Source organism: Carya illinoinensis, chromosome 8 (genome assembly GCF_018687715.1).
Source record: "Carya illinoinensis cultivar Pawnee chromosome 8, C.illinoinensisPawnee_v1, whole genome shotgun sequence".
Taxonomy (NCBI): domain Eukaryota; kingdom Viridiplantae; phylum Streptophyta; class Magnoliopsida; order Fagales; family Juglandaceae; genus Carya; species Carya illinoinensis.
Genome location: NC_056759.1, coordinates 12,205,082 through 12,219,664, shown reverse-complemented (window position 1 = coordinate 12,219,664; position 14,583 = coordinate 12,205,082). Strand labels below are relative to the sequence as shown.

The window sequence follows — 14,583 nt, the reverse complement described above, 5'->3', positions numbered from 1 at the left end:
TTCAAGTGCGATCACGAGGAATTGTAATTAGTGATTCTAAAAGTTAGAACTAAATTACTAATAATTTGAAATATGGAAAATACTAACTTAAAGAGTAACATTTTCATTTTACTCTCTATATGTGAGAAAATGACCGTTTTACCCATAACTTAAGGATTTTGTATACTAACTCCAAAAGTTTCCAAAATTTACATTCCTCATGTAAATTTTGTCCTAAACTTAAATATCAACTCAGAAAAATTTAAAACAAAATACAACTATGGAAAACACACTATGGCCGAAACATCCATAGGCCATTTCCCTTGATTTTTTGTTGCAATTCCTTTCAACTTCAAAACTCATGCTTAAACCAAAATTTTGCAACAAACATATTCCAATCCTAAGTTTAAAACCATACTTAAAACATCTATTTAGAAAAAGCTAATAATCAACACCAAAATCTTTTTGTAAAAAGATCCAAGCACTTGAATCATAAGTTTTGACCTTAAATCAAAACATCTCCAAGAGTTTCAAAAATCAAATCTTACTTCTAACATATTCATAATATCATCCTAACATCAACCATGCTTTAAATCATCAAACCAAAGTCACCAAAATCACAAAATAACATTTGGAGTTTTTGGTTTTACACTTAGTCCAAAAACAGAAACTTTTTCCTCAACTAGTTTTGATAAATCTCTTGATTTATGACTTATAAATATATGATCTTCAAACCAAACCATCACATGGTTTAAAAAGATGTCCTAAAACATATATAAGCTTCTAATTCAAGATCACATGGTTAGAAATTAACCAAAACATAAATTTAGCTAAGAATATCCACACTTTGGCTTATTTGAATATCTCTTTGCATAAAATTTCATATCTTTGAAACTAACATGAAATATTTTCAAAATAATAATATAACATGTATATAAGATACTTAGGATCCTCCAATAAAATTATTAAAGTCATTAGAATAGGTTTAAACTACCAAAGAGTTAAACTTTCTCAAAACAGAAACTGTTTTTCTTCTTCCAGTTTCTAAGTTTCTAAATCTAAGAAAATATTTCATCAAAACCTTTAATCATGCAAAAATCCTCAACCAATAGTCACATATACATGTTAACAATACTCCATAAAAATTTCGGACCAATATCTATCCATTAGCTTGATCAAAAACTCCAAACTATAACATATTCTCCAGTTTATCTCCCAGAATGACCTTTCTATAGTTTACACAATATTTGACTGACCCAATGATCTTCAAATGGGTCAAATAAGATATCCATGTAAACTAGACTAAAAAATGAACAACTTATATGAATGAGACTTTATGATAAAACACTTACAACAGCTTCGAAATGGGTGTGCAAAAGAACTCCTAAAAGCTGTCCGAGAGAGAGTGTTTGATAATCTTTTATTGGAAGGTGTAATTGAAGATAAGTTCATGGATGCTGGCTGGACATACTTATGGACAAGATAAGGGAGGTGATAAGGTTGGAGTTGAGAGTTGAGTGTGGTTTTCTCCTACCCAAAATATCTATAAAAGATTATCTCAAAATATTATATCCAATAATGTCTACAAAAATCAGCTCAATATATTTTCCAAATGTGGAGTAGACTTGGAAGAGTAAGGTAGCTAAAATATTTTCATGTGTCTAAATAAAATTTTGCTAACCTAATTTGGACATTACACACTGTGATTTTGAAAAACACTGCGCTTAGTACGTTTACCTAGCTTACTATTCACTCCAAAAATAAACGTAACAAACTTAGTACTGAAAAATCCTCAATATTCAATTAAGCCTAGTGATGTAGACTATAATGTATTCTGACACTTCTAACTATCTCAAATAATTAAAATCGCATTTCTAGCACCATAATGAGGGATAACACTAACTATGTTGACATGCTAAAACCTATGCGATTAATCAATTCGTGTAAACTTATGGAGTTTTCATGAGGTTCCTAAAGTCAATAGAAATTCCACAATTAAATTTCTAGCGGCTGTTACATTAACCCTGTAGTTTAAGGCAATTCAAGTATTGGTGAAGTTATAAGTATTGTTAATCCCTGTCATGTGTTAGCAACCAAGAACTAAGCCAAGCATTAATGGATATAAAACTATTAATTTGTATAAAAATCCTTCCTAGATTGTAAAAATTATTTATTGATTTCTCCATGTAGTGTATGGTTTTTAAAAGAAACTTATTTGTATTGTTAGTACTTTACATTTGCTTCTATTGAAAAGTGGAAACTCAGGTGTAATGTCTTCATGGTTGCAACCTTTTAAAATCTTGGGTGGAATGCAATTAAGGTAATATTTTGGATATGAAGGGTTTTTGGGTTTCTTCTCAAATTGCGACGAGAAATAGGTTGGAGCAACTGATTCTAGACTAGTATAGGAGATCAAGTCTTGTGTTAGTCCTATTGCAAAGTTATCATTATCTTTTTTGAACCATAGTTTATTTTTTAACTTTTGTTGAAGGTTGGATTTGTTAGCTCTTTGTTTATTCTTATGGATGTTTGAGCAATAGTGACATTTTCATATGGCTAATTGCACAGCTTCAACCCTCAATGCTGTACTCACCTCAACAATTTTCAAAATAAACATTAATACAAAATTTTCAAGACCATATATACATGGACTAAGAGAAGAAGTAAATATATCAAAAAGTGGCTTTAACATAGATGAGTATTGTCAATATTAACATAAAATTTAACGAAAGGTTCTAGAATACACAACATTCCAAGTAGTCCTTATTCCCTAATGATTCAACTTCTATCTTTACAAGTTCTTTCTCTTTATCTTCATTACTATTTGGACATTTGAAATAGTTGTAATATGGTAATCACTGATTATATACAAACATATGACTAGTATGTTAGATATCAAAATTTTGTAAAAACCCATGAAATGTCAGAGTAATGAAAATATGTTCTATCTCTATATTGTACTTTGGAAACCCATAGAATAATCATCTTGGATTTCTTGGCACATTTGATATTCTAAGTGGAACTTTATGCCCGTAGATGTGCATTAATTCCTAGAAGTTTGGTTAACAAGATAAGATAAAGAATTGATGATGTCATTTTAAATCTGTCAGGAGTTACAACGCCTATTCAAATGAAGTTGAGTGCGTTTGGTCATAAAAAAAGTAAAGCTAAAACTAGAAAAATAAAAATTCTCTAACACCCCATACCCATTACACGACACTCGGTGCCTTTCTGCTCCCAATAATCAAAAGAAAATCCAAACTCAATTTAACCCATTATGCTCACAAAACCATTCAATTGGACAAGTCGAATAATACCAGTCCTTCTAAACTGCTCTAGCACAATATACAACCATAACTTCTAACCAGTAAAATCGTATATGAAAAGGAAGAGGCAAATAAGTCAATGAGCATAAACAAACATATGCTAACATAGTCCAACACTTCCAAATATACCTTAGAGGGTTCTAGTATTTGATCTTAACATAACACTCTTGATCGCTAAAACCCTAAATCACAATAGGTTGATTATATACAAATAATATGATGATTTTCTATTAAATCAGAAAATATGAATCAATTGATGAAAATATGATTTTCTATTAACAATATGATGAGGAGAAAAAACCCTACATCTCCAATATGATGAGGACCAATGGCATTAGACACATGAAAAAAATCAATTGGAACTCATATTTAAGAAGAAACATGAAAAAATTAATTGAAATTCATATTCAAGAAGAAACATGAAAAAATCAATTGGAACTCATATTTAAGAAGAAACACATACCAAACTCAAGGATTGCAACTTTCCACTAAAAACTAACTTTTCCATCCAGCTAAAAAAATTATGGACATCATAATTGGGTCATCAAAGCTTACTCTCTACCACATGCAGTACTATTCTTTTCTTTTCGACTTAAGTAGAATTTCATTTTTTCTATACCGTTATGCAGAACATTCCAAAAAGTGTAGCAAACCGCATGGAAACAAGCAAAACTAATAAGCAGCTATAATAAAACTCCCAAAAGTAACTTTTCAAAATCAAAAGGAAATGCACATAAAAATAACAAAATTGCAGCATTCTTTAGTAAAAAAAAGGACACATTGTGGGATTAAAACTAGCTCAAACTAAAGATAAACTAAAGCTGGAAACAATTAGAGAAATATCACCGACATTTCAGTCCATAGATATAAACCAATTACATGACCATCCTTGTTCCCAAACAATCAAATTTTGAAAAAAAAATGCATCTCAAAACTAAAAATTAAATACATCCCACATACTTAATCAACCTAACTTTATCGAAAATCATAGAGAGAGAGAGAGAGAGAGAGAGAGAGAGAGAGAGAGAGAGAGAGAGAGAGAGAGAGAGAGAGAGAGAGAGAGAGAGAGAGAGAGAGAGAGTGGATGATAGAACATGGAGAAGAGGGAGATTGAATTTGGGAGTTGTAGAAGAAGAAAATAATTGAGTGCTTGGGTAGGAGAGAAGGAGAAAGGACAAACTGATTTGTGGACTTTGGCTAGGATTAGGGTTAGGGTTCGGGAGTGGGATGGAGGAGAGAAGGAGAATGGACAGGGGAATGGAAGGAGAATGTATAGAAGGATTCATGTAGAGAAGGAGGATCGACGGAACCTTTGGCCACGATTAGGGTTAGGTTCAGGAGCAGGATGGAGGAGAGAAGGAGAATGGATGGGGGAATGGAAGTAGAATGGAGAGAAGGATTCGCGTGGAGAATGAGGATTGACAGAACGAAACTCACAATTTCAGTAGAAGGAAATGAACCGTTTCATTTAAAGTGACCATTTTTTCCTTTATTTTTTGTCTCCCGCTCGTCCCCAACCCCCCATTTTCCCATGCAAAAATGCCCCATTTTAATTTGTGGGTGGCATGCTTGGTAGATATGTGCACAAGGGGTGTGCAAAATCAGCTGGTCATAATGTTTTCCTTATATAATACATTTTGAAGCATGCTAAACAAAGAATTCAAAACAACATTAACCATCAACTTAGATTAAACAAATTTTTGATCCATAAAAATATTTTATTAAAATTTATAAATTAATGTAAGTTATTATTATGGTATAACAAATTATAAATGTATATTTCCTATATTTTTTTGTGGACTTCATAGTACTCTATAAATTAAATGTCTGCCACGTGTCCAGTTAGAGATAACATCGATGTGCAATGTGACCTCGACACTTTGACATAACTCTCTCGGTCCCAAAACCCAAGGCTATACCGTCTCTGGTAGCACGATCTGCAATCCTTGCAGTTGCACCATGCAATAGCATAAGCAGCCATGGTATATACTTACCCCTTGAAACCCTAACGATTCAGAGTGTCATTTCCTCTCATGCTTTGTGAATTTACTTTCACCTTCTCTCTGCTTTTGTAGGGTATCGGTTTGGTCGCAGGTGGCAAGAGCAAGAAGTCCAAGTGAACTGCCCTTAAATCTGACGATATCTACCTCAAGCTCCTCGTCAAGGTCCTCTCTCTTTCTCCTTGCGTTTGTGTATATAAATATTCATTTTAACTGATTTATATGTGTGGCTATGGAGGATTTGGTTTGTGGTTGACGTGGATTGCTGATCTGTGAACAGTTGTACTGGTTTTTGGTGCGGAGGACGGGGAGCTTTTTCAATGCGGTGATACTGAAGAGGCTTTTCATGAGCAAGGTCAACAAGCCACCTATGTCTCTCTCTAGGTTGATTTGTTTCATGAAGGCCAATGAGCTTCTCTCTCTCTCTCTCTCTCTCTCTCTCTCTCTCTCTCTCTCTCTCTCTCTCTCTATATATATATATATTTTTTTTTTTGAGAAAACTCTCTCTCTCTATATATATATATCTTCTTCTTAATAAGTATCCCTCTGTATATCTTCTATTTTTCTGTAATGAGAAGAAGTGAAGAATATATACAATTTTTTTTAGATAGTGATCTTGCGACATATCAGTTGGGAATCCATAAATTTAAGCTCTTTATGTTTCATTCGAGTAGAAGGACTTAAATCTATCAATACATTTAGTTAGAAATGAGTAATTAAAAACTTGAACTTTTGATTCGCTTTTCACTTGCTATGTCTGATTTTAGTACCGAAACGGGGAGAAGATATAAAGTTTAATTTTTATATAAATTTTTTATGCTATTAGTACCTTGTAGCTTTCGTTGAAATTGTTTTTTACATTTATGATTGATACGGTTTCTGGTTTTGTTTAAAGGAGAATAAGATTGTTGTGATTGTTGGGGCGGTGACTGATGGCATTCACGTGTATGAAGTCCCTGCCCTAAGGTTCACAGAGACTGCCAGAGCTAGGATTGAGAAGGCAGATGGGGAATGCTTGACATTTGGCCAGCTGGGTCTTAGAGCTCCTCTTGGGTAGAACACGGTATGTTATTTGGAATTATTGTTAAACTCACTCTGTTTATTGTGCCCTTTCAATTAGGTTTGCATTTTATTCTCTCTAGTTCTTTGATGGTTAGGTAAATTTTTCATATTTGTAAATATCTCATGGGTGCCATTTTTCATGAACTAAATGGTTTCTCTGAGTATGCACTCACTAATTTTGGTGGTCCAGATGGACTTCTATATTTGATATCAAGTGGTTAGGTCCGATGGGTTGATTAGGTAATTTGTCAGAGGTGGGTTGAGCAACCTAATTTTTTAGGAAGGTTAGGACAGAAGCATAAAAGATGTTTTTTTAATGGTAACATGAAAGATGCATTTCCCGCTTGTAAATGTAAGTTCTCGTTCTTCTCTGTGATTGGTTCTGGTTACTAGAATTTGTGGATAAAAATGGGGTGGTTCTGCAGGGAATTCAAATAAATAAGTTGTCTGTATTTAATTGATATAACTTAATTAATCTTGTATTTATTAAATATAATGGATATAGAAATCAAAACTTATCCAATATTATGCCTTACAGTATACTGATTCTCTTTATTTTATGCAAGGCATTTTTTTTATTGATATTATCTTATGATTAAGTGAGAGGAACTGTTTGGAAAATTGTTTAATGGAAAATGCTGCAGGTTCTCAAAGGTCCTAAGAATGCTCGGGAAGCTATGAAGCACTTTGGACCAGCCCCAAGTATGCTACACAGCCACTTAAACTTTATATACGGTCAAAAGGAAGGAAATTTGAGCGGGCTAGAGGAAAAAGGAACAACAATTCAGAGTTTGAGCTACCGAATTTATGCATAAAATACAAAATCACTTACCGATTATGGGCACAAGCGTGTCACAATCCTTGTTCTCTTAATTTTTATAATCATCTTTTGCAATTTTTTGTTCAATTACTTTCTTGTGATATGGGTATCTTTTCCTTCTAGAAATGAAACCAGTTGGATTTTTTAGTAGTTTTAAGCAGAGATTATTATGTATTGCATGATCTCCATTATCCGAGTCATGAATCAATGCTTTTGTAGTTGATGTTACCTAGATGTTAACTATTTATGATTTTAGATGTTGGATTAGATGCCCCCATTTATAATGAAGTTGTATTAAATATGTTTTTGCATTTGGTAACATGTTTTTTGGTCGTCCCGATACATGGAATCATTAATCATAAAGATTGTTTACAATCCTACTGACTGTAGTGCATCACATTGTAGGCACATTAAAACTTTGGAGGCAGCTGCAACAGCCCATTATGGTCTATGTTGATATTCTTCTGTAAATCATAGGTTGAGCGAAATCTCAAAGTATCATGTGCATATATATATATGGACATGATATATATATATATATATATATATCTCTCTCTATATATATATATCTATCTAGGACTGTAAAAGTCGCTATCCTCATATGATTAGTGTTTTTGGGTTTTGTATTTTCCTTATAGTTTTGACCCTATGTCATAGAGTTGTGTCTTTTAGTTTAGTGTTTATATTTAGGGATTTTGTCCTTTTGTGTCTTTTAGTGTATGTTTTTTGGTTAATTATAGCCTTATATTTTCTTTACTAATGCTTTATTATCCAGTTATTTTTTTTCTTTTTTTCTTTTTTCTCTTTGAATCTAGATTGAGAATTTCATAAAATGACATTCTTACATAGAAAATAAATTCAATCAACTAACATAATCATGTAATTTAATTAAAAATAAATTCAATTTTATAAAAATTGACCTTTTACTTTTTGAGTAAGTTTTACAAAAATTAAATTTATTTTTAATTAAATTACATAATTAAATTGGTTGATCAAAATTTTTTTTTCCTAGATTATACAAGGTCATGTTTCAGAATTTTTAATCCAAATTTAAATAGTAAAAATAGAGAAAAAGATAATTGGATATTAAAGAGTAGTAAAAGAAGTGTAAATGTATCGTGACCAATTTTACCATTTTTTCCATGTGTGATTGACGTTTCTGGTATTAATTTTTCTTTCGGGTAAGACTAATTGATTGGTCTGCTGCCCCTCCATGTTGTGCTGCCATTTTTCGTCGCCGTAGTGATTTCTTAGTTTGAAAGTTTTCTAAGTGGTAACTGACTTCCACACTGAATTCTTCACCTATAAATTATCTATTTCCTCCACAAAATCCCCTCTTTCAAGTCAACAAGCCGTCACAGCTAGTACCTCCCATAAGTGAAAATCGAATTTTCTCCTACATAATAAAGCCCGTAGCCCTTCACAACAAACCAAGCACTTACCTTGTCGGAAACCACCACAAAACACACTGACGGTAAGTCAATTTATGTCTCCTCCAACATTTTTTCCTCTCTCTGCCACGGGTAACAAATTCTTTTGTGTATTTTGTGGCTGACACTGCCAATCACTACAGAGAATTGCGAGTGCTCAGTTTTACTGAGAGGAACCGTTGATCAACCACTTTCCTTCAGTCCTCCACTGTTCTAGTGAGCTCCATTGAAATCTCCCTTAGTATTGCACGGTGCTTCTCCTTCCATAAGCCTTTGTGTTTCCTTTTATTTATTTTGATAGCAAACACATCCACATTCATTAACTTAGTAACAAATCAGACATTACAATCCTTCTTAGACACTTTAGGACAGACCCCATATGCATAGGTTTAGATATACAAAATGAAACATCTTTAGCAAGTACATGAGCCATGTGATTAAAATCACTTTTTACATAACAGATCTACCACTTATCTAGACCATTTAGAACATGCTTAATTTCCTTAACAATGTGTCCAAACTTGGAGAAGCTTTCCTTAGATCTCCTCCCAACATCAACTACTAGTTTGACATCACTTTCAAGTATGACTTGATTAAAACCCATCTCACAGCAGAAAAGACTAGCACTCAAAGTAGCTTTGGCCTATTCTGAGCTAGAATTAGCACCAAAACTAACACAATCACGTAAAATAGACAAAGCTTTCCCATTCAAATCCCGTATTATTACCCTCAATGTCTATCTGAGAATGCACTTTGTCAACTACTACATCCCCATCCCAATTTGCCTTAATCTATAATCTGTTAGGTGGTAACCAACCATGCTGTGTAGCTTGGAGAATCTTTCCTCAGATCACCTCCCAGCATCAACCACTACTTTGGCATCACCTTCAAGTATGACTAGATTAAAACCCATCTCACTACAGAAAAGACTAGCACTCAAAGTAGCTATGGCCTTTTCTGAGGTAGAATTAGCACCAAAACTAATCATGCAAAACAATTAAAGCTTTCCCATTCAGATCCCTTATTATTACCCCTAATGCCTATTTGAGAATGCACTTTGTTAACTACTACATTCCAATTTGCCTTAATCCATATTCTGTTAGGTGGTAACCAACCATGCTGTGCAGTTTGTCTATAGCTGCTATGGGATACTTTCTCCATTTTAACTTTTGGTATTCCTGTAAATGCTCTCTTGCTTGACAAACCAAATTTGTAGGATGAATGAATGAATGATCAAATATCAAAGCATTTCTCTTGAGCCACAGTTTTCTCAATATCATAACCATTTCAGCAAACGCTTGTTGATCTAATAGCTCATACATTTGATTTATTAAGGATAGAAAATCTTGACCCTAGAAACTCATGTTTTGTAGCTTAATACATCCAAGGCTCCAAACATCCCTTGTTGCCTCACAATTCCATAGGACATGGGTTACATTTTCAAAATACAGGCCACATATTGGACACAAATCTAATGCAAGCACTCTCTTATTCATTAATTTGGTTCTAGTTGGTAGTCCATTATAGCATGCTTTCCAGATAAAGACCTGACATACTTTTGGAATAGATAGAGCCCATAAATGGTTCCAGAACATATCTTGACTTAAACTGTTAGAAGGTTCACCAGTGTTTCTAAATAATTTTCTTTTGCATGTGATTAGCACTCTTCATTGAGAAAACTCCAGCTTGAGTATACTGCCATATCTGCTTATCTTCCTTACACATCATACCCAGAGGTATCTTCAATATAGCTTCAGCATCATCTACACTAAAATTACTTCTCACCAATGTCTCATTTCACCTCCAACGTTCAAATTCATTAGCTCATGAACTTTAACTATCATAGGCAACTCAATGGGAGGAGTTTGAATTTGAAAAGTCCAAGGTTTCATCTATCTTGACATATAGACATTGACCTTTCATTACCAATTTTGTAGACCAGCCCTTATTGACATTTAGCCCCCTAAATTGATCTCCACGCATATGAAGGCTGAGATCTCAAGCTGGATTGTAGAAAATCTTTATTTCCATAATACTTTAGCTGCATGACTCTTGTTACCAGAGAAGTTGATTTCTGAAGTAATCTCTATCCTTGTTTAGCTAAGAGAGTCTTATTAAAACATTCCAAATCCCTCAAACCCCGCCCTCCAACCCCCCCTCCAATTTTTTAATAGAAAAACATCACTTTTATTCATCAATAGAATAATTATATTTGTTTGTCCGTCCAAATAACTGGCAATATGAAATCTAGGATTGAATCCCACCAAATTAAAACATCATTTACATGCATAGCATGTCGAGCAAGTCTATGAGTAGCTGCATTCCCCAACCTCCCTATGTATTGAATAGTATAGGATTGAAAACACCACATCAAGCCAACAGTCTCCTTCAAAAGATTTCCTAACAAAAAGAGGGAACACTTACCCGATTGGATTGCTTGCACCATCAAGAAAGAATCACTTTCTAAAATGAGGTTAGTGGTCCCCATATGCATACAGATTTGTAGTCCTCTAAATATTGCAAGTAATTCTATCTCAGTTGGATCATTTACCTCATGTTCTTTCTTACCAGGTGCCATAACAACATCTCACTTGTCCATCTATAAGGACCACCCCCACTCTGCACTATGCTAACCTTCAAAAATGGCACCATCAACATTGAGCTTCAGGACCCTCACTTGAAGAGGACACCAATAGCAATGTAGTTGGCTTAGTTTCTTGGGTTGGTTCCTAACCCCCTTAAATTTCTTTTGCATAGATAAAGCATGCACATCCAGGGGTGTAAAAAAAAAAAAAACTAGTGAATCAGCAAATCGGAGAGGACTGGACCAAACTGGTGTGATCGGTCCAGTCCTGAGTTTGGTTCGGTCTGTTACCAGTTTTATTTTTTCAAAAATTGGTCAAAATCGGTCTGGTTTCGATTTATTTTTCTAAAATCGGACCATACCAGTTCATATATATATATTAATTTTTTCTATTGTATATAATTTTTATATATAATATATAATTATATATAAAGTAGCCTTGTATTATATGATAAATTACTAATTAATATAATATTAAATTTTAAAATCTTATATCATGTTGTTTATTATATTAATAGTTATACTAATATTATATAGTGCATATTAATAGTTATACTAATACTATGTTATTATATATTATAATATACTATAATATATCACTATATTATATATTATAATTATAATCTATAATACAATTATAATATACTACAATATATTATTATTGCAGTATTATATACTATACTACACTATATTATATATATAATATAGTGTATTAAAACTAAAAAATTAGATCGAACTGGATTGGAAATCGGTAAAATCGAAGTATTGGTTTAAGAGGATAATAGGTGTATAATCGGTTATAGAAAATGCAAAACTAGTGCATATTGGTTTGGTCCTAAATTTTGTTTAAAACCAGAGCAGTTACACCTTTATGCATAACAATCTGTTCAGCCTGTAAAACCTTCGCTTTATGTAGCTTATGATTCCTTCTATACCACATTTCCCGGGTAATAAGAAAAAACTTCTCCATATTTGTTTGGCCACCCTTATCTTGAATCTAGCTTGCAAAATTAGATAAACTTTGAGCTATACTTACTGAATCTAGAGTTGGTAAATGTTGATTCTAGCAAGCAATAATGTAGGGACAATAGAAAATAGTATGAACTGGACTTTCCACCTTAGTTCCACAGAAGAAACACTTTTCATCATTTACCACATATTGCCCTTTTAGATTTTGAAAAGTGGGTAAACGATTTCTACAAGTTCTCCGAACAAAGACTTTAACTTTATTAGGGACTCGTAGCTTCCAAATCTATCTTTGACCTTCCAAATTATATGTTATTCTTATTAAAGAAAAGTGTTGTTTTATCTCTCTGTGTCCTTTTATTGTTTGTTTTTTGGCATTTCCCAAAAAGTACATGCATATCTTTAGTTATTACAAAAGATGCCCTTCACCTAACATCTTTGGACTTGATTTGTATGTTAAAACTATCTAGTCTCATCTCATTATTTTAGATTTTTTAAACTTTCAAATAAAATATAATACAATTTAATTTTTTAAAATTTTAAAATAAAAATAATATTAAAATATTTTACAAATATTTTATTTAATTTTTATTTCATTTTATCTCATTTTAACTAAATATTCAAATCAAGCCTTAATTTCTATACAGCCTCTGGAAGCATCTTTTATATGGGTAGTTAGCTTACCCTATACTAATTCAATGGCGCTGATGTGCTTGTGGGCTTAATTCTCACGTTGGGTTTGATCATTTGTTGGCCTTACCTTAAGTGGGCTGATTTTCACATAGGTTTGGTTTTATTGTATTTAGAAACTGTTATAATATTTAAGTGGGCTGACTCTCTTGTGGGCTTTGGTTGTAAGCTGGACTATTTTCCCTAAATGGGCTGGGTTCGAATTTGAAGTTAGGGGGCAAATCTTACTTGAATAAGTATATTAGCCCGTACATCTTATTTTTACAAAAAATAATTAAGGGTATAATTTATATTTTCCTAGTACCAATAAATTATAAGGATTTTAATATTAAATATTATTAAGTCTATTTTAGGAGCCAAATGTTTCCACTGTTATTTTATAGATTTAGATAAAAATAAATTTCTTAATAATTATAATTGAAAGACTAAATATGATATTACTATTTAAATAATTATATGATATTAATAGTTACTAATATTAGTATATATATTTGAATATTTTATTAAATTAAATTCCATGATATGTATTTAATTACGTAGAGTATTTCAATATGTTTTGTTTTTTAAAATTTAGTAACGTTTAATACCTCATATAGGTGACGAGCTACTATTGTTTAACTTCATACTTTCTCATCACACTATTTCTCCTAGCCCAACAAACAAGGGCAATGACCATCCTACGATTCTTAATTTATTTTAAGTAGGAACATTTACCGTATATGCAAACCATTATGGCATAGGTTTTAGAAAAAGAATGGCATAACTTACTACTTTATGAGTACAATCTATATGCAGTTTATTCACCCATATATTCATTTTCACTTCAGTGATTTCATATAAATGCTTGTTGGTATTTAATTTTATGTTTCTGTACGTTACACAATTTATTAATTGATTTTATATACTTTTTGAACTTTCTTGTTCATTATAGACTAGCAGGCCGTAACCCAATAAGATCAAAATTCCTGTCACTTAATATAGGATTATCCTACATTTAGGCCTGGTTTGGTTATCTATTATAGATGAAAACATTTCATCCAGAGTTGTACTAAACAGTAGTTTTGATTATCCAAATGTAATATTTTATCTCTTAAGTTTTGAAAACATCCACTTAAATAAACAGTAAATAAATAGTATAAAATAGTAAAAACTGACATGAACAATACGTAAACAATATATAAACAGTGTAAAATTGACGTGAACAGTATGTACATAAACAGGCCACAATTTGGGTATTCTATAAAATAGTGGGATCCACACTTTATCAAATCTCAAAAATCAAAACCTAACTCATCTCATCTCACTATCTAAACACATATGTTTTTTTTACAAACTATTTCATCTCATCTTAACTCAAAAATTTTACTATTATTAAAAATATTTTATCTCAGATTTCATCTGAACTGTGTATCCAAATTAAGGACTTACTGTAGGATAGATAAATCAGTTTTCCACATTAGATGTGATAATTATATTTCTTAATCCGTTTTGAGATGCTATCTGACTCTACAGAATTTTTTTTTCCTTCCAAATGGGCAAACGTGACTCGCATGTTGAACCACTGCTAGTATATTTATATATTTGCAAACAGCTATGGGAAATAGTTTGCCATTTTCTGGAGAAACACAAACAGCTATCAGATACGAATGACCTATGAAATAAATATTTGTTAGTCGGCATGGAGAAATTAAAATGGCTTGAATAAAACAGTAAACATAATAAAACA

The 14,583-nt window shown here is 32.3% G+C and overlaps 1 long non-coding RNA gene across 2 annotated transcripts; it reads left to right on the top strand.

Moving 5' to 3' along the window:
- Window positions 1-5,146: 5,146 nt before the first annotated feature.
- Window positions 5,147-7,506, top strand: LOC122318104. Of its 2 annotated transcripts, XR_006244716.1 has the most exons (5): window positions 5,147-5,287; window positions 5,381-5,470; window positions 5,586-5,689; window positions 6,201-6,368; window positions 7,012-7,506. It is a non-coding gene; the product is annotated as an uncharacterized LOC122318104 (long non-coding RNA). The 2 variants fall into 2 exon arrangements; XR_006244715.1 differs by having other exon boundaries at window positions 5,586-6,368.
- The last annotated feature ends 7,077 nt before the right edge of the window (window positions 7,507-14,583 follow it).